Here is a 24,541-nt window from a genome sequence, read left to right on the forward strand (position 1 = left end):
ACACACGCGGCCCTTGGGTCTTTTTAAAAGTAAGTCACAGGGCAGCCCGGGTGGCTCAGTGGTTTAGTGCTGCCTTCATCCCAGGGCGTGGTCCTGGAGACCTGGGATCGAGTCCCACATCGGGCTCCCTGCATGGAGCTTGCTTCTGCCTCTGTCCGTGTCTCTGCCTCTCTCTCTCTCTCTCTCTCTCTCTCTCTCGGGTCTCTCATGAGTAAATGAATAAAATCTTAAAAAAAAAGAAGTCAGTCACAGACTGTTGGCTGCCTCACTGCTTTGCCTGCGAAACAACTCGTTAAAATTAAAAATGAGTGTGACTTCATGTTTGGCACACATCCCGGGGACAATGTCCACTGTACGTGGGTTTGCTCCTCTCCAACCATTAAGCACACTTACATGTGCGTGAGTGTGTGTATTCATTTCTGGTGTTGCTGTCAACACCATTGGATGTGACACGTTCTGACTTTTAACGTGACGCTAAGGCGATGATCATTTGGTTGGATTTATTTTTATTTTTATTTTTTTTATGATAGTCACATCACAGAGCGAGAGAGAGAGGCAGAGACACAGGCAGAGGGAGAAGCAGGCTCCACGCACCGGGAGCTCGACGTGGGATTCGATCCCGGGTCTCCAGGATCGCGCCCTGGGCCAAAGGCAGGGGCTAAACCGCTGCGCCACCCAGGGATCCCGATCATTTGGATGGAAATAATCACGTTGTCATCCAATATGTCCGTCACATTAAGAGGAACTTAATAAGAAAAGGAAAACCACGGTGATTCTTCAGATCGTTAAAGGTCATGTGTTTTCAATGCTGGACATTTAAAATTCCTCCGAATGTATTACTTCAAAGATATCCCATTTTTACCTCGCTCAAAAAAAAGCTGTGTTTTGTTACTTGCCCTTAGCTGCAAATCGAGTTATTTGTCACGGAACCGTGGTGCCTTGACATTGGGACCATCCAGTCCACCTGAAGAGCTGCCCAGAGCATCAGTCGGGAAGGGGGAGGCCTATGTGCTCACCATCTGTTTCCCACACTGCCTGAGGGAAGATCCAGAAAATCCCAGCACTCGGGGCGGTGACCTGCAGGTCGGACGCCAAAAGGAAAAGCAGCTCCTGCCACCGCCTGAACTGCCCGCAGCGCGATCACCACGCCTCAAGCTCAATGGTCGAGGCACGATGGGGCTCCGGGTTCTGGCTCAGGTCACCGTGTCAGGGTTGAGCGGGCCCCACAGGGCCTGGCATCCCCGACGGGCGCCCCTTGGGCTCTGCTTTAGGCGCCGTCCCTGCCCGCCCGCTGCTCGCACGCTCGCTCGCTCGCTCGGCAATAAAGGAATCCTTCAGAAACAACAACGAGGGGCATGTTACCTAAAGTCAACTATACGCATAGACGCGAAAGGAACACTTTTCTGTTCAACATTTGAAACAACTTTGTGGACGCGGGGTGCGGGCGGTGGAGCGTCTTGCTCCGGCCCAGGGCGTGACCGTGACCCCGGGGTCCCAGATCGAGTCCCAGACGGGCTCCCTGCGAGGAGCCGCCTTGTCCCGCTGCCTGTGTCTCTGCCCCTCTCTCCCTGTGTCTCTCACGATTGAGCAAATAAAACCTGAAAGAAACCGTGTAAGAGGCGACAATGTCCGCATGACGCAGAGCACGAGAAACCACTTGCGGACGGACGACGTTCCCTGGAGCCGGGAGGCCCCGGGGGCGGGGGCTGCACCTGCGGCTGCGGGCCTGAGCCTGCCCTCGGCGCCTTCCCGCCTCACGTCGCGGCCGGGACCGCCGGGCGCCAAGGCCTCGAGGCCCCGACTCGCTCGCAGACTCGGCAGGTGGCCGCGCGGCGCGGAGGGCTCCAGGGACTCGCGGCCGCCCCCCCGCCCCCTCGCGGTCGCCCCGCCCCCCCCCCCGCCCCCTCGCGGTCAGCCCCGCCCCCGACGCCCCCCCCGCGGTCGCCCCGCCCCCGACGGCCCCCCTCGCGGTCGCCCCGCCCCCCACAGCCCCCCTCGCGGTCCCCCCGCCCCCCACGGTGCCCCCCACGGTGCCCCCCACGGGCCCCCCCCGCCCCCCTCACGCCCCGACCCGGCCTCCACCCCGGGGCATGTGTGCGGGGGTCTCTGGGGCGGACCCCGAGCTTCGTGCAGCCGCAGCCGCGCGCACCGCCGCCCCGGGGGTTCGGGTTGGCCCGGCCTCGGCTTACCCCTCAGGGGACGACTGCGTGTCCCGCGCCGGCTTCGGCGACCCGTCGGGGTAGTGGGGCCTCCCCGGAGAGCCTCTGCGCCTCCGCGGGCGCCTTCCCGAAGCTTCTGCCGTCGCCGCCCACCGCGCACGCGGCTCCGGGTCCGGCGCGGGCTTCCGGCTTCCGGCTTCCGGGCGCGTCCGCGCGGCCTTCCGGGGCCCAGGCGGCCTCGGGGCCCCTCGCGCGGAGGCCGCCGCCGCAAGGCCCGCCGGGAGACGCAGGGGGCCGGGCCGCCCTGGCGCGCGGTGGGGAGCGACGGCCCGTGTGGGGCCGCGTGTGGGGCCGCGAGTGGGGCCGTGGCCGCCCTGGGGAGGCCGCTTCCCGCTGCTGACGGCCGCGCCCGCCGGGTTCGCGCCGCACCTCCCCGCCAGGCGCCGGAGAGGGAAGCGCACGCACAGCCTGGGTCCCCGCAGCCGCCCTTGGTCCAGGCCCAGGTCAACGCCCTCCACCTGGGTGACGTGAGTGTGGGGCCGCGGGGCGGAGACTGCGGCCTGAGCTTGAGGGGCCGCGCCGGCAACCCCTTCGGGGCCTCTGATATTTATATATATATGCATATTCACATAGAGAGAGAGAGAGAGAGAGAGAGAGAGAGAGAGATTACAAACAGTGGGAGGGGCAAAGGGAGAAGCCGACGCCCCACTGAACTAGGAGACCGACATTGGGCTCCACCCCAGGAACCTGAGATCGTGATCTCGCTGAAGGTAGATGCTTCACCAACTGAGCCACTCGGGCACCCCTGCTTTGTACTTTATACATTTATTTGATTGAGAAAATCTTTTCAGAGGATTGGGATTTGAATCGTCAAGGAATTTTTGAAAATGAAAATAAGTTCAAATAATCAAAATTAAAAACTATTGGTCACAGCTAAAGAGAATGAGCTGGTGACAGGGCCAGGAGAGTAATTATGTAGAACGGGCTCAGACCTCAGGGTTCAAGTCCTCCCTCTGCCATCGGCTGGGTGCATGACTTTGGGCAAGTTTCCTGACTTCTCTGTAAAATAGAGAGATTTATTTTCCATCTGTAAAATAGAGATGATAATAGTATCCGTTTCATATGATGGTTGTGAGGATTAAGCGAAATATATATGTCATGTAGAGGAATGTTTGTCACAAAACATGTCCTATGTAAGCACTTGTCATGATTACTGCCATCTGAGAGGTTTGAGCGAAGCATAGCCATGCTAACAGTTGGAAATGGTTGGGAAATAGGAGAGCAAAGTGTGGAAGGACCAACAGTAAATGTTAATTACACACTTACTCTAGAATAGGTAGGTCTGAGGGGTTCACAAGCAAACATAAGCTGTAGTTCATCACACACGTGTGTGCACAGTTTTTATTTAAAGATACAAAGGGAGGAGGGGCAAGATGGCGGAAGAGTAGGGTCCCCAAATCACCTGTCCCCACCAAATTACCTAGATAACCTTCAAATCATCCTGAAAATCTACGAATTCGGCCTGAGATTGAAAGAGAGACCAGCTGGAATGCTACAGTGAGAAGAGTTCCCGATTCTCTCAAGGTAGGAAGGAGGGAGAAAAAGAAATAAAGAAACAAAAGGCCTCCAAAGGGGAGGGGCCCCACGAGGAGCCGGGGTAAGGCCGGGCCGAGTGACCCCAGGACAGGAAAGCTCCGTCCGGGAGAAGCAGGAGCTGCACCAACCTTCCCTGGCGGAAGGGCAGCCGCAGGGAGTTGGAGCAGGACCCCAGGAGGGCGGGGATGCCCTCGGGCTCCCTGGGACACTAACAAGACACCTGCGCGCCCAGGAGAGTGCCCCGAGCTCCGTAAGGGCTGCAGCGTGCACGGCGGGACCCGGAGCAGCTCGGAGGGGCTCGGGCGGCGGCTCCGCGGAGGGGGCTGCACGGCCAGGAGCGCGAATCCAACAGCGCAGACCGGGAGCACAGGGCACCGGACACAGCCCAGGATCCGGGCTACCCCCAGGACAGGCAGAGGCCGGGAGGGCCCAGGATAGCAAGGATGCTCCTGCCCCGAGCTGAGCAGAGCAGCGGCCCCGCCCCCCAGAGCCTCCAGGCCCTGCAGACAGAGAGCACCGTAGTTACTGCGGGGGCTGAATCCAGGTTTCCAGAGCAGCCACTGTGGTTGTTCCTCCTGGGGCCTCACGGGGTAAACAACCCCCACTGAGTCCTGCACCAGGCAGGGGGCAGAGCAGCTCCCCCAAGTGCTAACACCTGAAAATCACAACAGGCCCCTCCCCCAGAAGACCAGCTAGAAGGACAAGTTCCAGGGGAAGTCAAGGGACTTAAAGTATACAGAATCAGAAGATACTCCCCCGTGGGTTTTTTTGTTTGTTTGTTTGTTTGTTTTTGATTTCTGATTGCTTCCCCCACCCTTTTTTTTCCTTTCTTTTTTTTTCTCTTTTTCTTCTCGTTTTTTTTTTTCCTTTTTTCTTTTTTCTTTTTCTCTTTTCTTTCCTTCTTTCTCTCTCTTTTTCTCCTTTTCCCAATATAACTTGTTTTTGGCCACTCTGCACTGAGCAAAATGACTAGAAGGAAAACCTCACCTCAAAAGAAAGAATCAGAAAAAGTCCTCTCTCCCACAGAGTTACAAAATCTGGATTACAATTCAATGTCAGAAAGCCAATTCAGAAGCACTATTATACAGCTACTGGTGGCTCTAGAAAAAAGCATAAAGGACTCAAGAGACTTCATGACTGCAGAATTTAGATCCAATCAGGCAGAAATTAAAAATCAACTGAATGAGATGCAATCCAAACTAGAAGGCCTAACGACGAGGGTTAACGAGGTGGAAGAACGAGTGAGTGACATAGAAGACAAGTTGATGGCAAAGAGGGAAACTGAGGAAAAAAGAGACAAACAATTAAAAGACCATGAGGATAGATTAAGGGAAATAAACGACAGCCTGAGGAAGAAAAACCTACGTTTAATTGGGGTTCCCGAGGGCGCCGAAAGGGACACAGGGCCAGAATATGTATTTGAAAAAATCATAGCTGAAAACTTTCCTAATCTGGGAAGGGAAACAGGCATTCAGATCCAGGAAATAGATCCCCCCCCTAAAATCAATAAAAACCGTTCAACACCTCGACATTTAATAGTGAAGCTTGCAAATTCCAAAGATAAAGAGAAGATCCTTAAAGCAGCAAGAGACAAGAAATCCCTGACTTTTATGGGGAGGAGTATTAGGGTAACAGCAGACCTCTCCACAGAGACCTGGCAGGCCAGAAAGGGCTGGCAGGATATATTCAGGGTCCTAAAGGAGAAGAACATGCAACCAAGAATACTTTATCCAGCAAGGCTTTCATTCAAAATGGAAGGAGAGATAAAGAGCTTCCAAGACAGGCAGCAACTGAAAGAATCTGTGACCTCCAAACCAGCTCTGCAAGAAATTTTAAGGGGGACTCTTAAAATTCCCCTTTAAGAAGAAGTTCAGTGGTACAATCCACAAAAAAAGGACTGAAGAGATATCATGATGACACTAAATTCATATCTTTCAATAGTAACACTGAACGTGAACCGGCTTAATAACCCAATCCAAAGGCGCATGGTTTCAGACTGGATAAAAAAGCAGGACCCAACTATTTGCTGTCTACAAGAGACTCATTTTAGACAGAAGGACACCTACAGCCTGAAAATAAAAGGTTGGAGAACCATTTACCATTCAAATGGTCCTAAAAAGAAAGCAGGAGTAGCCATCCTCATATCAGATAAACTAAAATTTACCCGGAAGACTGTAGTGAGAGATGAAGAGGGACACTATATCATAGTAAAAGGATCTATCCAACAAGAGGACTTAACAGTCTTCAATATATATGCCCCGAATGTGGGAGCTCCCAAATATTTTAATCAATTAATAACCAAAGTCAAGAAATACTTAGATAATAATACACTTATACTTGGTGACTTCAATGTAGCTCTTTCTATACTCGATAGGTCTTCTAAGCACAACATCTCCAAAAAACGATCCTACACCCAGCAGAAGAAGAGAGTTAATTAAGATTTGAGCAGAACTCAATGAAATCGAGACCAGAAGAACTGTGGAACAGATCAACAAAACCAGGAGTTGGTTCTTTGAAAGAATTAATAAGATAGATAAACCATTAGCCAACCTTATTAAAAAGAAGTGAGAGAAGACTCAAATTAATAAAATCATGAATGAGAAAGGAGAGATCACTACCAACACCAAGGAAATACAAACGATTTTAAAAACATATTATGAACAGCTATACGCCAATAAATTAGGCAATCTAGAAGAAATGGACGCATTCCTGGAAAGCCACAAACTACCAAAACTGGAACAGGAAGAAATAGAAAACCTGAACAGGCCAATAACCAGGGAGGAAATTGAAGCAGTCATCAAAAACCTCCCAAGACACAAAGTCCAGGGTCAGATGGCTTCCCAGGGGAATTCTATCAAACGTTTAAAGAAGAAACCATACCTATTCTACTAAACCTGTTTGGAAAGATAGAAAGAGATGGAGTACTTCCAAACTCGTTCTATGAGGCCAGCATCACCTTAATTCCAAAACCAGACAAAGACCCCACCAAAAAGGAAATTACAGACCAATATCCCTGATGAACCTGGATGCAAACATTCTCAAGAAGATACTAGCCAATCGGATCCAACAGTACATTAAGACAATTATTCACCATGACCAAGTAGGATTTATCCCCGGGACACAAGGCTGGTTCAACACTCGTAAAACAATCAATGTGATTCATCATATCAGCAAGAGAAAAACCAAGAACCATATGATCCTCTCATTAGATGCAGAGAAAGCATTTGACAAAATACAGCATCCATTCCTGATCAAAACTATTTAGAGTGTAGGGATAGAGGGAACATTCCTCGACATCTTAAAAGCCATCTACGAAAAGCCCACAGCAAATATCATTCTCAATGGGGAAGCACTGGGAGCCTTTCCCCTACGATCAGGAACAAGACAGGGATGTCCACTCTCACCACTGCTATTCAACATAGTACTGGAAGTCCTAGTCTCAGCAATCAGACAACAAAAAGACATTAAAGGCATTCAAATTGGCAAGAAGAAGTCAAACTCTGCCTCTTCACCAATGACATGATACTCTACATATAAAACCCAAAAGACTCCACCCCAAGATTGCTAGAACTCATACAGCAATTTGGTAGCGTGGCAGGATACAAAATCAATGCCCAGAAATCAATGGCATTTCTATACACTAACAATGTGACTGAAAAAAGAGAAATTAAGGAGTCAATCCCATTTACAATTGCACCCAAAAGCATAAGATACCTAGGAATAAACCTAACCAAAGAGGTAAAGGACCTATACCCTAAAAACTATAGAAGACTTCTGAAAGAAATTGAGGAAGACACAAAGAGATGGAAAAATATTCCATGCTCATGGATTGGCAGAATTAATATTTTGAAAATGTCAGTGTTACCCGGGGCAATATACACGTTTCATGCAATCCCTATCAAATACCATGGACTTTCTTCAGAGAGTTAGAACAAATTATTTTAAGATTTGTGTGGAATCAGAAAAGACCCCGAATAGCCAGGGGAATTTTAAAAAAGAAAACCATATCTGGGGACATCAAAATCCCAGATTTCAGGTTGTACTACAAAGCTGTGGTCATCAAGACAGTGTGATACTGGCACAGAAACCGACACATAGATCAATGGAACAGAATAGAGAACCCAGAAGTGGACCCTGAATTTATGGTCAACTAATATTCGATCAAGGAGGAAAGACTATCCATTGGAAGAAAGACAGTCTCTTCAATAGATGGTGCTGGGAAAATTGGACATCCACATGCAGAAGAATGAAACTAGACCACTCTCTTGCACCATACACAAAGATAAACTCAAAATGGATGAAAGATCTAAATGTGAGATAAGATTCCATCAAAATCCTAGAGGAGAACACACGCAACACCCTTTTTGAACTCAGCTACAGTAACTTCTTGCAAGATACATCCACGAAGGCAAAAGAAACAAAAGCAAAAATGAACTATTGGGACTTCATCAAGATCAGAAGCTTTTGCACAGCAAAGGATACAGTCCACAAAACTAAAAGACAACCTACAGAATGGGAGAAGATTTTTGCAAATGACGTATCAGATAAAAGGCTAGTTTCCAAGATCTATAAAGAACTTCTTAAACTCAAACCAAAGAAACAACCAATCCAATCATGAAATGGGCAAAAGACAGGAACAGAAATCTCACAGAGGAAGACATAGACATGGCCAACAAGCACATGAGAAAATGTTCTGCATCACTTGCCATCAGGGAAAAACTAATCAAAACCACAATGAGATACCACCTCACACCAGTGAGAATGGGAAAATTAACAAGGCAGGAAACCACAAATGTTGGAGAGGATGCAGAGAAAAGGGAACCCTCTTGCACTGTTGGTGGGAATGGGAACTGGTGCAGCCACTCTGGAAAACTGTGTGGAGGTTCCTCAAAGAGTTAAGAATAGACCTGCCCTACGACCCAGCAATTGCACTGTTGGGGATTTACCCCAAAGATTCAGATGCAATGAAATGCTGGGACACCTGCACCCCGATGTTTCTAGCAGCAATGTCCACAATAGCCAAACTGTGGAAGGAGCCTCTGTGTCCATTGAAAGATGAATGGATAAGAAGATGTGGTTTATGTATACAATGGAATATTCCTCAGCCATTAGAAACGACAAATACCCACCATTTGTTTCAACCTGGATGGAACTGGAGGGTATTATGCTGAGTGAAGTGAGTCAATAGGAGAAGGACAAACAGTGTATGTTCTCATTCATTTGGGGAATATAAATAATAGTGAAAGGGAATGTAAGGAAAGGGAGAAGAAATGTGTGGGAAATATCAGAGAGGGAGACGGAACATAAAGACTCCTAACTCTGGGAAACGAACTACTAGGGGTGGTGGAAGGGGACTAGGGCGGGGGGTAGGGGTGAATGGGTGATGGGCACTGAGGGGGGCACTTGACAGGATGAGCACTGGGTTTTATTCTGTATGTTGGTAAATTGAACACCAATAAAAAATAAATAAATAAATAAATAAATAAATAAATAAATAAATAAATAAATGTAACTTGCTAAATAATTTCTTTCTTTTTTCTTTAAAGATTTTATTTATTTCTTCATGAGACACACACACACACACACACACACAGAGGTAGAGACACAGGCAGAGAGAGAAGCAGGCTCCATGCAGGGAGCCTGTTGTGGGACTTGATCCCAGGACCCCGGGATCACACCCTGGGCTGAAGACAGATGCTCATCCGCTGAGCCACCAAGGGGCCCTCTTGCTAAATAATTTCTAAGTATAAAATCAACTTCGTGAGCTAAATATTGTCCGAAAAGACACCTAAAGTGTGTATATTTAGGAAAACCTATGAGGACAATTAGTCCCTTCCTTGTGAGGAAAATTATCCCTTCTCAAACATTCACTCTTATTTGATCTGATGGGTTTAAAAAAAAGTCCTTAAAAATGGATTTTCATCCAACTTCATTTCAATCACTTTCTTCAAGAATCTGGTTTTTGACATCAATAGAATCATAATTTTAAGTATATTTAGTTCTCAATTTTATATAATCAACCGCATTTCATCTACTGATGACTTAAGACATGTTTTCGCATTTACATTTTTCTGACGTAATTTCCTCCTGAAGCAACATTGTCCAGGCTCCCAAAAGTGTCTACTTCTCCCTTTGGCCACCTTCCTTCTGTTAATACACAGCCTTATTTGTGTGTGTGTGTGTGTGTGTGTGTGTGTGTGTGTGTGTGTGTGTTCTCTCCCTCCTGGTGAATTTAAATGTGGAAATATCAAACAGTAAGTTGATTTCTTGTTGGCAGCTTAATAATAATATTTAGTGGGAAAAAGGTAAGGAAATTAATAAAAATGGGCTTGATTTCCCTGGCATTCAGTTCTTTGCAGCTTACCTTTGACCACTAATGACTGCATTTGTAGTGACCACTAATGGTCTTCATTTGTAGTGACTCTACATGTTACCCTGGAGAAACAAGCCATCATCACATCTTTATCTTAATCAACAGGAGCTTTGCCTTCTCAGACTTTCTTCATTGCATGTAGAGACTGAGATTGCATCCACAGAAAATTGTGTTTGCTCCCTAAGTGACAGGATAATTACTCCACAGTGCTTTTGCTGTGTGCTGATGACAAGTCTGAGCAGGAGCTTGAGGACAGGGATGAGGAAGGACATGGCAAAGGGGGTCAGTGCCATAAGTATTGATTCATTACTCTCCCCAGCAAAATACTAGTCATTTCTGCCTGAGAAGAGGTCAAATATTATACTCAGGAGGGCTCGTAACCATGTGCGGGACCCCACAATGAGGTGAGGGCTAAAACAAGTCTTTTCTGAAGTGATCTTTTGACTGTGCAAGTCCTCCCAGGTGCTGGGGGAAGATCCAAGAGGGCAGGGCTGGGGTCAGTTAAAAGCCATCTGGGCATCCCTCTTCAGACTCACCAGCCTACTCTAAGACACGAAACAAGCTTGATTTTCAGTATCATTAAGTTTCACTTTTTCTGTAAATTGTGTTAGGTAAAACTGAAAGTGGGGAGAGGGACCAAGGGGGAGGAGGAGGGAGGAAGATTCCAAAGCAGACTGCACTGAGCATGGAGCCCATGTGCGTCTGGAACTCATGACCCCGAGATCAGTTGCTGAGCTGAAACCAAGAGTCAGATGCTCAACCAACAGAGCCACCCAGGCACCCCAGGTAAAACTCTGTCTTACCCAATTGTTTTTCTACACTGTGCCAAAAATTTATTCTGAGTGAAAATACTCTGAATTTAACCCCTCAGAGCAGCCAATGAGCTAATGTACATTTGCTCATGAGTTATGGCCAATGAGGAGCCTGTAGAGACCATGCATGTGTGCTACAGAAATTAACTGACTTGCCGGGCTAGCTCCTGTGAACCAGTCCAAGGGAGAAAAGTTCTTCCATCTGACTCCCTGACATGGTTTCAACTGTGATGTTTTGTGAACTAGAGAGTATAGTTTGGGTGTTAAAATATTATGTAATGAATCCAACAGATGATATGAAAATATGCACTCCAACACTTTCCATACACTGTGTAATGTGACTCAGGTTAAGCAGAGAAGGAGCATTTGTTTGGTGAGTGTGACCCAAATAAATCAGGGTAGAATTCACAAATTGGTTAATATATACCCTGCACTATTTCTTATGTGATTGGAAAGAAGTTCAGGGGTTCGATTTCAGTAAGAAATGCCATGTGCAAAGATGCACAAGACATATACTTCCAGTTTGGGTACATTGTAGATGCACTAATCTTCTATTTTTTAATAACCGATATTATTTAATGCTAGTGAATCCACTTACGTTTTAGAAACAGAATAGAACTCCATCATAATGTAGCTTACTTATATTTAGATTGGGTAATAATTATGATAATTACAAAAATTTACTGAGTCCTTAATATAGGCTACATCCTATCCTAAGTACCTTACATGTGTTAAGTTATATAATCCTTTCAACAATTCTATGGAGTAATTATTATTATTTTCTTCATTTATAAAAGGGGAAACACGTATGGAGAAATCAAGGACTTTTTTTTAAGGGATACACAGCTGGAAATTAGTAGAGTCCAGATAATCTGATTTTAATCTTTTTTTTTTTTATTTTAATCTTAACCACTAAGGTACACTGCCCCTGTGAGTATAATATGGCACTTGTAAGCATGGCACTTAAACAAAGTAAAACACATGGTAACTAAACAAAATAACACAAATGTAATATAGTACTTATGGTCAGTAAATCAAAAATTATTACATTTATAAAGAAGTACTATGGTTTGTCATAAATTGTGTTTATGTGGATGTCTCTAATATTTCTTAGGAGAGAAGTTGTTTCTGTTTCCACCAAAGTCAAAAAATTGCTAAAATATTATACTTAATTATGAGTTTTAAATCTATTGATCTTTAGTATCATTGTCCACTATGGAAGAGCTGTGGTCAGTTCCATATAAAAAAGGGTAGTTGGCAGTTTTTGTTCAGATTTTATTTATTTATTTATTTTAGAGAGAGGGTACACACCCACGTGCAGGTCATGCAGTGGAGAGGAGCAGGAGAGCATCTTATGCAGACTGTGCACTGAGCACAGAGCCCAATGTGGGGCCTTGATCTCATAACCCTGAGATCACAACTGAAACCAAGAGCAGGATGCTTAACCGACTGCTTCACCCAGGTGCCTCTTGGCATTAGTATTAGTCATTTCAAAAGTCATTAAAGGGTTGACTTGATCTCTCTGAATTTGTTATATGCCCTTGCTTTTGTTGCTTTTGTGATTCAGTGTACCATGGTGACTGCATTATGCATTCTCTGTAAGTTTGGACAAATCCACAACCTTATGAAAGCTCAGTGTTCTCATCTGGGTGAGAATATTGGTTCATGGGGTGGTCAGGAGGGATAAATGAAATGTGTATAAAGTACTGCTATTATCACATTCTTACCCCTTAACTGGGATGCTTACTTGCCATATATGATTTCTTGGATAGCCCTTCATTAAACTTGTGACTAACTCATATTTGTGTATTTGCAATTCTTTGGTGCTTTCTTCGTTGACTGTCATACGACCATTCTACAAACAAAAGTGAAAATGTACTATGTTGCAGGCATTTGGGCAATGTCTTTGGAATAACACATTTCTGGTTGTCCTGTTAATTTTCCTAGGATTGGTTTTGCATTAAAGGATGATTCATTTTGAGTGGAGTATTCCAGTCTTCTGGATAAACTGTACTAAAACATGAGAACAGGGCATTCCTCTTTGCTCTGTACATACTCCAGCTAATGATGGTGGAGACATAATTGCCTTGTCCCCAAGTAACATCAAGGATAAATAAATGCTCATGAATGCTCTTTTCTGCTCTTATGACTCAAATACACAAGTATTTTTTTGTTCTATATTCCCATGAGACATATCTCTGGCTTATCTGATTTGGCTAGTTTTTTTTTTAAGATTTTATGTATTTATTCATGAGAGACAGAGAGAGAGAGATAGAGGCAGAGAGAGAGAGAGAGAGAGAGGTAGAGATATAGGCAGAGGGAGAAGCAGGCTCCATGCAGGGAGCCCAATGTGGGACTCAATCCTGGGACTCCAGGATCATGCCCTGAGCTGATGGCAGATGCTTAACTGCTAAGCCACCCAGGTGTCCCTGATTTGGCTAGTTTTATACACTCCTCAGTTTCTTATCATTAGTCCTTTCCTTTCATATATGAATATCCAACATAACTTAATATAAAATTTTAGTGCAAACTGTGTACTCATAGGATAATATTTTTTTTGATGGATTGAAAGGGAGGGATATTAGCACCTGCATTTGGTACAATGAGCTTATTAAGAGTTTATGTGGAGTTATATTTCAGGTTACTATCCACTGTATTTTAAGATTTTACTTATTTATTTATTTGAAGAGAGAGAGCATAGCATGAGCAGGGGCAGAGGGAGATGGAGAGAGAGAATCTCAAGCAGACTGTGCTGAACAGAGCACAGAGTCTGACACTGGGCTCGGTCTCACAACCCTGAGGTCATGACCTGAGTGGAAGTCAAGAGTTGGGATGCTTAGCTGACTGAGCCACCCATCACCCCTGTGTAGTATATTTAATAGTAAGCTCTGTTTGTGAGGAAATGATTCTTTTGGAACAAGAAAATAAGCATTATTTGTTTACATCATCTCTAACAAAAGATTTACCTGATAGCCCTTCATACTTCCCAGTAACACAAGCTGAACTGTGGAGAAACTGAGAATAAGTGTCTCTGGTCTGCATGATCCTGGTTGGTTAGCTATCTGGTTTCTGACTTACTGAAGGATGTCTCCGGGCTGAATTAATGGCCACACATCTCCTGGTGATCCAGTCATTTCACAGAAGCTGTTTTTCCCTTTACACTTTTTACCAGTAAGTACCTTCCTAGTTGTGGAGATGGATTCTCATGAAAAAAAATTGAGTGATCCAGCTTGAAAAGAGAGCAAACAAATACAAATTCTAGTTCAAGGGTAAGTTAACTAATGATAGACACAACAAATATTTGTTACATACATTGAATAAAAATGACATTAATAATTTGACATTTTTCAGGATCAAATGAACTCCTTTATTTTATTAGATATTTCAGGGATAAAGCTTAAGTGTAAATAATACCCTGCTATCCCTGCAGTTTAGGAGCAGTGCTGAAAAGACCAGAGGTCTTTCTTTCCCACAATGATAAAAATACAATAAAAAATAATAATCAGATACCACCTTCCATATGCTAAGCATGGCAGTGCTACAGAACAATGCATTAAGTAGCTATTCTGTGCATACTATTTTAAAAACCTATATCAAGTGCTTGAGTGATAAACATGCAAACTGCACACTAAGACAAAATTTGATTTTGAAAAAGAAGCAGGCAACCTCAACATTATAGGAAAATAGTTCCCTTTTTCTAGGAAGTTATAAAGAGGATACTTTGTGGCACACGGGTGTAAAAATTCTCTACCCTACTAGACCTCCTTCAACATTGACGTCCATTTTGCCAATAAAAAGAAAACCTAATGAGGTAGAAAATAATTAATCATAAACTCCATTAATATGAACCCAAAGTCTACACTTACTTTCTAAAAAATAAGCTAAGGGAGTGAAGAAAATATTAATGTAATATATAATGCAAATGTATCTTCCCATGTTTGGAGATTTAAGACATTAGAGTCTGTTACCTTAGGGAAATGGGAGACGGAATTTCAAAAGCTAGAGAATAAATTGACAACGTGGTAATTTTCTGAGGGTACTACTCAAGTGGCAGCAATTATTTTGAAAAGATTATTGTGAAATGTGTGGACCCTGGAGGGTTCTTAGGACTAAGCCATCTGTGTATAGCCATACCACTTGTCATATATAAAGATGTTCCCTCCATCCAGGCTTTGAAGTGTTGACACTGCATTACTCATCCCTTCTGGTCTTTATAGCTCCACAATGGCACATGAGGTGAGGGGCATTTGGGGATTAGCCCACAGGGTACAACACCCCTTGAAAGGTAAAGAGAGGATCTCCAAAAACTTATTCACAAACATCACATTTTCTTGGAGCTGGCCAACTTTTAGGAACATTAGTCAACTCTCTACAAACTGTAGAGACTCTTATTTTACAGATTTAGAAAAAAACTGAAAATGGACATCATAGTTCTAGTGGTCTGAGGACACCACATATCAAGATATCAGAGTCTTGTAACACTTTCATACTTGAAATTATAGCCTAACTTATACTTTTGATTTTTTTCTATGGGCTAGAGATGACAAATAGAATAATATTAAAAACCACAAACATTAATTCTTATTTTCAGATGAGAAGTGGAGATCCTGTGATGTTAGGTAACTTCTGCAAACTGAGAAATTAGGAAATTCTGCTTTGAATCCAAATCTGTCTGACATGTAGACCCACATAGATTTTTTTTCAATGGAAGCTTTTAGATGAGGAGACATATTTGAAGACTGCTTAACAGTAGAAAGATCTAGACATGGTAAAATGACTTAGGTTTCAATTACAACAAGATATCTCCTGAGATTGCATTTTATCTTGTTCTATTTCCCCTAATTGATTTATTTCCAGTTATAAGTTATCCTCAAGAAACTGGCTCATGATCCTGTTGTTTTATATACTGGTTCATTATCCGAGTAAGCATAGTTTCCTCTAAACTAAATCCATGTGATCTATATTTTAATAAAGAGTGTATACTCTATATTGTGCGGGAGTTCTGAGCCCTGAATCATGACAAATCAAAGAACACAAGTTATCTGAAACTTCTCTGGAATGATCCAGAGCTTCTTGCACCTCATTGTACTCATCAATCCCAGTCTTGGTTGCTATTGTTAGACAATACACTATATTTCCCTGGAACTGGCCTTCCATACTATTTGGGGGATTTTAAAGTCATGAATGATTCTACTAACATAGCTGACAAAGCTGGAAGCAATCAGATTCATATCCAAATGTACTAGACGAAGAATTTGAGATTGTAGAAGTCTACTAGCTCTGCTTGGATATATTGGTCACCATGTCCCAAGCCAGGATCATAAGGGCTTCTGACTGATTCAAGAGCAGGTTTTGCTGCTGTGTTGGAAGAGTTTGGTGCCAGCTGTCCGGTGATGACTTTGTTACTTGGGACAAAGTAAGGTCTAAGGCTTGTAGGATGATTAGAAATTTAGCATGTTCTTAAATTCTTGGTAATTCTGAGTCCCTGGTGATGGACTCAAGCTTAATTACATAGGAAAGATCTAATCTCCAATGTGTGGAGGGGTATGGTGGAGTGGAAAGCATCCAGTACAGCCTCCAGATTAAGCCAACCCTGACTGGAGTTCTGGCTGTGGAATTTGGAGACCATATGATCTTGGACCAGCCACTTGACCACTCCAAGACATTTTTCCAATCACAAATTTCTCACAATAATAAGAAATTCATTCATAGGGCTGTTGTGACCATCTAAGAAAAAAGTCGTATGAAGCTGTTCTATAAATTGAAAGGAATTGTTTAAAGGCTAGCTTCCTCAGAGCCTTTTTTGGAAAGGGACTAACAGTATAAATCCAATAAGAAATATATTAATGCCTATAGTTAGTTACTATTTTTTTTTCTTATAGATGATGCTGATAGAGTCAAGGTTAACTAAGAGGAAATCTCTCAACAGTTTGCAGTAGTAAGGGACATAGAAGGTAACTGTTAGATACAGATTAAGGAAAGTCCACAAATAATAATTTGTGTTTATTCTCAACATATTTAACAATAATTAAAGGTCATAGAAACCTAGAATTCCACACACATAAGTCCCACTTCTCTTCACAACCATGAGCAAAAATCCTCACATAATTCTTGCGGCAGACTTGTGGGTTAATATTAGGGAGTAGAAAATAATGTGATTTTGGTATCTTATAATGAAATTTTCATTTCTATTTAGTATTATAGTGCATGAGAACTGATGGATTTATTGTCAGAAGGTTTGGTGTGTGTGGTTGGGATTTTCCCTCAAAATATGGGATACATGACACTTATGTTCCCCTTCGAGCAGTCCAGAGCAGGAGAGGCATACAGGGCTGCTGCTAGGGTGAGACATACTTTGTTCTGGCAGCTGAAACGGCTTTCTATCTGAAAGATGTTTCCTTCCCACTGGGCAAGACATGTCCTACGTATCATGGTGTCAAAATGAGGATCCTAAGAAATCCGTGTTGAAGTTCTAGAAGTTGTCATTATTGTCAAGTCCTGGAAGCTATATGCGTTTCTACTATAAAGGTCAAATTGAAGCCAATACCCAAATTCCTCAGTAATTGGAAATGTTTATTAATAGAGAAACATCCAGACTTGACACTTAAGCAATTTCATTGGCTGCAAAATAAGATGAGTCTTTGCAGCCACCTTCATTACCTCTCATTTCTTCAAGCTACCCATTTCTTGTAAAATAACTGCAATTCCTGAGGTCTGTTGCTGGCATTGATGTTTCTGAAGCAGGTGTGTTGTTTTGCAAGGGCTGCCCGGGGAAGGAGCTGCTTTGCACATTGGTGACCTCATGTAGCATGCTCTAAGATAAGGAGTAAAAAAGGTGAGTTCATTCCTGCATAGTAGGATAACGGATGTGACATTTGAAAATAATTTTTGTTATGAAGTAGAAACTTATATAAGACTGTATGAATTATTAAAATGACAAGACGATTCCAATTCCAATTAGTAAATTCTATTATTTTAATGTCGCTAATTAAACTTAAAATATTTAGAAATTGTTACAAAGTATTGAACAATATTCAGCAGGAGGGCAGCCCTGGTGGCTCAGCAGTTTAGTGCCACCTTCAACCCAGGGCCTGATCCCGGAGACCTGGGATCGAGTCCCACGTCGGGCTCCCTGCATGGAGCCTGCTTCTCCCTCTCCTTGCCTGTGTCTCTGTCTGTCTCTCTCTCTCTGTGTCTCTCATGAATAAATAAATAAAATCTTAAAAAAAAAATAGCAGGAAAGCCGATTCGTAGTGATAATACCAACAGCTGACACACGTTGAACTCAAACTATAGGCCAGACTCTGTCCTGAGTGCTTCATTGGATTTATTTATAATTGTCATGTAAGATACATTGAGGCTTTGAGAAATCAGGTCATTTGCTTATGATTACTAATTCAGTAATGCCTTTCTGGGACTCCTACTGGTCAACTTCCAGAGGCCACATTCACTGCGTTGCCGCCTTCCCATCATGTGCTTTCTGCTTGGGTCTTGGGTTTTCTAAGCAACATGATGTGTACGTAGAGCAGTATACAGCAAACGCTGCATTACGTTTGTAAATGTGGACGGGATCAGATGCCTTTTTCATAGGGATGATGCTATTTAAATACTGTTTCAAGGCTATCTTGCATTTCTTCTTCTACTGATTATCCCCCAAATCAGTGTGGTCAGAAGAAGGCTATGTTGGCAAAGAGAATATACAGTAGGGTTGTTCAGTTACAGGCTGCTCATCCAGCAAGGGCGTAAGTACATGCAAAGCACTGTGACAAAACCTGGGAAAGGTCTGGGAGATGTAAATGCTTAACCTCTGGTATTGTCCTTCCCTAGGTGGACACACCAGAAACCAGAGCTGAGTGCTGTTTTTGGCTTAGGCCTCTGCCTTCTGTCATGCTGGGCTTGCTGGTGGTACATCTGCACATGCTTTCTCTTCCTCAGGAGACTTCCTTCTGTGGCTCCCACTGACCAAGCCCTGAGCAGCAGTGACAGTTCTGTTCAAGCCCCAACTTCTTTACCAGCTCAGACTGGCTCTCTTCCTGTCTCAGTTCTTATTACCAGAAAAATGTGCTTTTGTGGCAGTTGACGTTCTTGTATCATTTTTGCCTGCTTAAGAAGAGAAAAACATGTGCTGCAAACTCGGGGACAACGTCACGGGCATTATCTTCATCTGTGTATCTTGGCAACAGACTTTATACACTCCCAGAAGGTAAAATGAAGACTCGTTGATTGGTGCATTTTTATAAATTTTGCTCATTTGTGTTTATTTAAAAAATTGACTCCTATAGCTTTTCCACTTTCCAGTGCCGTGTGATTTAGGCATAAGTTCTGTGACCTCTCAGGATCTAATTTAACAGGAAGATTGCAATAGAATGAAAAGCTGAGATATTTTGTATTAAGAAATGTCTTTTAATGGATACAATGTGAATCTTATATTCATCCAATTTTCTCTTGCTGAATGTGCTGTTAGTACATATTTCTGTTTTGGGATGACCCCTATTCCTTGTAATTTTACTACATAAACAGTTGATAGAATCCTGTTTATAAACCACCATTCTTCAGGAAGAATTGGTGCATTTTAAGTGAAGAGCTCTTATAGAGATCATCTTCACAAGGAAATTACTTCCCTCTTTTTAGTAGGAAATGTTAGAGACGTTATTTTGCCATGATTCTCCAGGCTCCATCTACATCAAGCATTTGAGTTGTTCATGTCTCAATATAAAGGAGGACTGTAACTTTTCAAGATACCCAAATCTGCTGAGCTGAAAAGTCTTGTTACTCATGACTCAATACTGATGAAGAAATGAAAAGCACTCAGATTTGTTTTGTGGTTGACAAAGCAGCTCCATTTTTTGTTAGTTTCCTGGGCGTCCCTTTTGCAAAGTGTCATCTATTCATGTACTAAGAGCTTCTCACGAGTCATGGGCTGTCATAGAATCTGGGCTACACAGTTCACATTCGAAAGGTCCCTGTCCCCACAGGACATGCATTTATTTAGTGGGACAGATGGACATTTAATGACAACGATAAAAATATCATGCTCCATGCTCTCTATGGCACAATTCTGAAATAAAAAACCCCAGAAGACCAAAACTTTTGCATAATTCATCTGGCTTCTCCTGGCCTAAGTCAACAAAAGGCCATCTATAATCTTTATTCCTCACAATTACAGTGAATAGTCATATCTTAGTTACAGAAATATTAATGCGCTTGATCTGGGGTTGCTGCCCCTGGTCCTGTGGGGCACACAATAAAAGTAGAATATATGCACTGTATTGCTTTTCTAAGGTAGAAAACGCCTGAATTCTCAAAGATATTTGGCTGTAAGGGTTTCAAGTAAGTGTCTGCCCTGTGTAATGTGGGCAGTGATAAATCTTATGAATAAAAATAAAGGAGGGAAAGTGACAGGAAGTGCCTGGAAGGGCTCTTTCCTTTCCTGAATTTAGTGCATTGGATCCTTGCTGCATTTACAGCTCTCCAGTGTCGTTAAAATAAGATTTATTTTTGTTGTGCATTTGTGTTCTGCAGGGCAATTTTGGGATACTGCACCCTGCTGCATCTTACCCCAAAGCAGGATCCCAATACACGCTTCTTTCAAAGTTCAGATGTAGAGAGGTTAAATATCCTCGAATCTAACCACTGGGCCCTCGCAGCTGTCTATCTAAGCACATAGCTGCCTTTTTCAGAACAGTACTCCCAGGACAGGCTTTATGACTTCATTTTCCTCGTGAGCATCTCCTACCACCACATCACTCTCAAAGCCTGTGGTGGCCTCTTGGCATGATCAGAGAAGTGGACGCACATCTTCTGGGCAATACTGCTAACTCAGGTTTTTTCCCTCTACTCATGATTGAAGAATGTCACCTTGAATTTTTTCATTATCACTTTATATTCATTAAGTATTTTTCTTAAGTTTATGTTGAAGATGCGTTTATTCTAAAATAATATTCTCTGTTAACACTTGAGTTGAAATATGTATGGGATATCAGCTATCTGACCTTGGCAATTTAAAGTCCCCCCAATTTTTTAAATCATCTTTAATTGAGAATGATAAATAAACTCACCTGTCAATAATACTCTGATGTTAATATGTTAATACTCTTATTTTTTCAATGATTTCCACCTTACTAGATTGTTTTGAGTATCAAATGTCCTGATGGGTATAAAAATTATTTGCATGAGCTGATTTTTATTCACTGTTACTTATGGTTCCTGTGGTTAGTAGAATGAATAGGCGACTTCTAGAAATATGCCAAAAGAAAACTAAATTAAGTATTATTGACTACATAAGATAAAATATCCACTTATCAATTTTAGGAAAGAATGGCTTAGAAGGAGCCACATGTGAAACACGTAAAGCTTAAAAGTAGGAAAAACGTCAGACTTGAAGTTAGGAAATGAAGGTTATTAGATCAGAAAAATTATCAAAATTAGTATGATATAAAATACAAAAAATGCACAAAATTTATAAGATTTTGCACATGCTCATACTTCTGCTTATGCAGAATTGTACAATTCTGTACAAAGTTACACAATTGTAACAAATAATCAGAAGGACAGGAAAGGGTTTTATTCGCTCTTACCTGCAAGAAACAGTCTAATAATAAAACTTTGAAATGGCATGTATGAAAGCATTTATATAAAAAATATTTTTTTAACAAGTGTCTGGAAAAATATCTGGTCTGATTGCTTTCTAGTTGCAATTTGCATTTTTGCCAAGTACATTTGTCATTTCAGATTTAAGTCAGTTATTCTAGATTGACTTTCTACCCAATTTAAAAGTATCCATTAGACAGGTTGATGATAAAATATTCAAAAGTGATCTTAACTGCTTGTTTTGAGTCATGATGATACCAATGTGTCCTCTTCCTTGCCTCTGGCAAGCCTGGAACTAGACATGGCTTCTAATACCCAGATGGCACGTTCTGAACAGTCTGGAAGCGAGGAGAAAGCTGGTGAGCTGGGGCAGTGTCTTCACAGCTGCTGCCAGGCCTCTCTGTGAACCGATGATTGTGGTGCAGCTTACAGAGGACAGTGTGAAGTGGGGACAGGACACTAGGCCCGGGGGTCGCTAACTCCCTGAGGAGGTCTGTGAAGTCTCCTGACCTCACCAGGCTTGGGCTCCTTTATGGGCTAAATCCAAGCTTTAAGATTTCTTCTAGTCCAGAATGTTTTACTTTTATAAAGCGTGTACCCAGGTGTGCAAAAGAAATATTCTTTTTCTGTCAATTGTTGCGAAGTGCCTCTTCTGCCAAGGCCAGACAGTATCTTTGATGTATGTGCTGGATTTTGTTTAGTGACATGTAAACCCGTCACTGACTGTCCCATCATTGTCACTCACTGTGGCTGGGCTGTCAGGTGGGCTCACCTGACCATCTGTGGGCGTCTGCCCGAGGTAGTGCGTGCCCAAGCTCCACAGTCTCCGGCCTGGTCCTCACAGTCACTCCTCCACAGTCCCTCCTGTCATGACCCAAGACAATGCCACACATCTTCTCTCTTTCTCCCACCCTCTTGCTCCTTCTTGGCCAACACCTCCAGCTTTCTTGGAGGTGTAAAAACTATAAGCTATTGCCTCATGAAGACAAACGGGAACGTCGTGTGTCGCCTGGGCCAGTCTCACCTCTCTGATGTCACAGCACGTGCAGAGGCCAGGGCAGCTCTTGAGGCCCCCCTGGGCCTGGCCAGCACCCCTGCCTGGGACGCCCCGAGAGAGGGCAGGGTGCAGCTCTTCCTGCCCAAACCGTCACCATCGATTTCCAGGCTACCTGTCCGGGCCTCCTCGTCCCCTCTCTCAGAAAGGGAGGAGAGTGGCCAGACCAAGATGAAATATTCTCCAATATCCATTAGCAGATCCAAACCTTGGGCCCATGATGAGAGAATGCTGGTAATTCAAAAGCCATGTTGTTCTCAAATGTATTAACGAGGGGATCAAAATCCTATCTTCCCAGTTAGTGCTGAGCATAACTCACATCATACTCTGTATATACCCAGTGAAGACAGTTTCCTGAAGGCAGGTGTGCACGTGCTGGGTGTTTGCTCCTCGCCACAAGGGTTGACCTTGGGTATAAACAGGGTACATGTGCCCACGTGCCAGTTCATACTCGAACATGTTTGTCATCACATATTTGTTACTATTTCATACTTCTGTCTTGATTTTTATGATAAGATACTTGTGATAAATGATTCCCTTCTTAAGGCTAACATGACATACAAGGGTAATAGAAAGAGTCTGAATTTTTAAAGGCTGTCAATATTGCAAAATTCTGAGGTTACTTGGGCACGATTGGTAACTATTATCTTTTATTTTTATGGCCCTGAACAGGGTGGAAAATGTGTATTTCCATTTTAATATCCCTGGAAACAGATGACTTCACAGATTTTTTTTTTTTTTTACCATACAATAATAAATGATTTGGGCATAAAATTTTGCCTTTCAAAAAAAAAAAAAGATGTCAGTGACATCAGAAAAATGACAGAAAAGGCAGCTCCTACTTCCCGTAAACCAATACAAAAAATACAAAAACGTTGAAAAGTATCCAGAAACTGTCATAGCCAACTTTGTCAAAAGTCTAGGAGACAAAGTTTACTGCAACCAAGCTAATTACTGCTGGATTCAGAAAAAGGCAACTTCGAGCTGGTAGGAAAGTTCCGTGATGTTTCCATGTGCCCCCAGCCTGTCCCCCCAGCTGGATGGAGAGCCCAATGGGAACGCTGGCCCTGGTTCTAGGAGCAGAGCCTGCCTTGTGCACACACGGTGGCCTTGTTTGCTCTCACCGGAAGTTCCCACACAGGCACCTGTTTCTGTTTCACTAACTCAGACCTCATCCGGGCTGGAAAAGTGCAGGTGCTGCTGGGAGCTTTGGAAGTGGAGGGGACAACTTGCAACTGCTTGGGGCTGTCCTTGAGATGTTTCCCAGCCCATCCTAAAGCCAGAGAAGAAGAGCCTGGGAGGATTTCCTGGAGACATTAGGGAATTTCAAAGCACTTCTATGTGCTGAGGAATTTAGAAGCCTGCAGGCACATGTAGAAAAAGTACAAGGCAAGCTCAGAAAACATCTGAGGAGCCCTTGTGGTCTCAGACCCCCACCGAGCTTGGGGGAAGGGAAGGCTGGCTGAATGAAGACAATCTGTCAAGATTCACACAAGTATTTGTTGTCCCTTCCCTTGGCTTTAGGGCAGCCAGCGGGGGGGGGGGGGGGGGGGGGGGGGGGGCTGGCGGGGGGGGGCTGGGGAACATCACAGGCATCCCACCTGGGAGTGGGAGTTTGTGGAATGTCAGCCTGGGCTTGGTCCTCAGAGGCCTTCTGCTCCCTCATCATTTCCCCCTGAAAAATTCTGACCCTTAAATCATTAAAGTTGTTGAAGGCGGGAGTTCTCATCTTCTGTACCTTCTTCCTGCTGAACAGGGGCAAAGAGAGGTCCCTGCCTGTGCGTCACTGTGTGTCAGTCAGGAACCATATCGGGGAGTTGGGAATGAGAGAGGCAGTTGGATCCCACATGGAAAACACACATGAGCCTCCCTGAGTAGTTGGAAGTCATGTCTGGGAAAGTCTTGGCACCAGGCAGGGAGACAATGGAAATGACAACAAAATTAGATTAATAATATT

General features: G+C 43.5%; 1 long non-coding RNA gene across 1 annotated transcript; it reads left to right on the forward strand.

The window, feature by feature from the left end:
* Positions 1 to 2,500: 2,500 nt before the first annotated feature.
* Positions 2,501 to 21,020, forward strand: LOC125753745 (uncharacterized). The gene is made up of 3 exons (XR_007406217.1): positions 2,501 to 2,686; positions 3,644 to 3,743; positions 18,768 to 21,020. It is a non-coding gene; the product is annotated as an uncharacterized LOC125753745 (long non-coding RNA).
* The last annotated feature ends 3,521 nt before the right edge of the window (positions 21,021 to 24,541 follow it).

The sequence above is a fragment of the Canis lupus genome, chromosome 26 (genome assembly GCF_003254725.2).
Source record: "Canis lupus dingo isolate Sandy chromosome 26, ASM325472v2, whole genome shotgun sequence".
In the NCBI taxonomy this organism is placed as follows: Eukaryota; Metazoa; Chordata; class Mammalia; order Carnivora; family Canidae; genus Canis; species Canis lupus.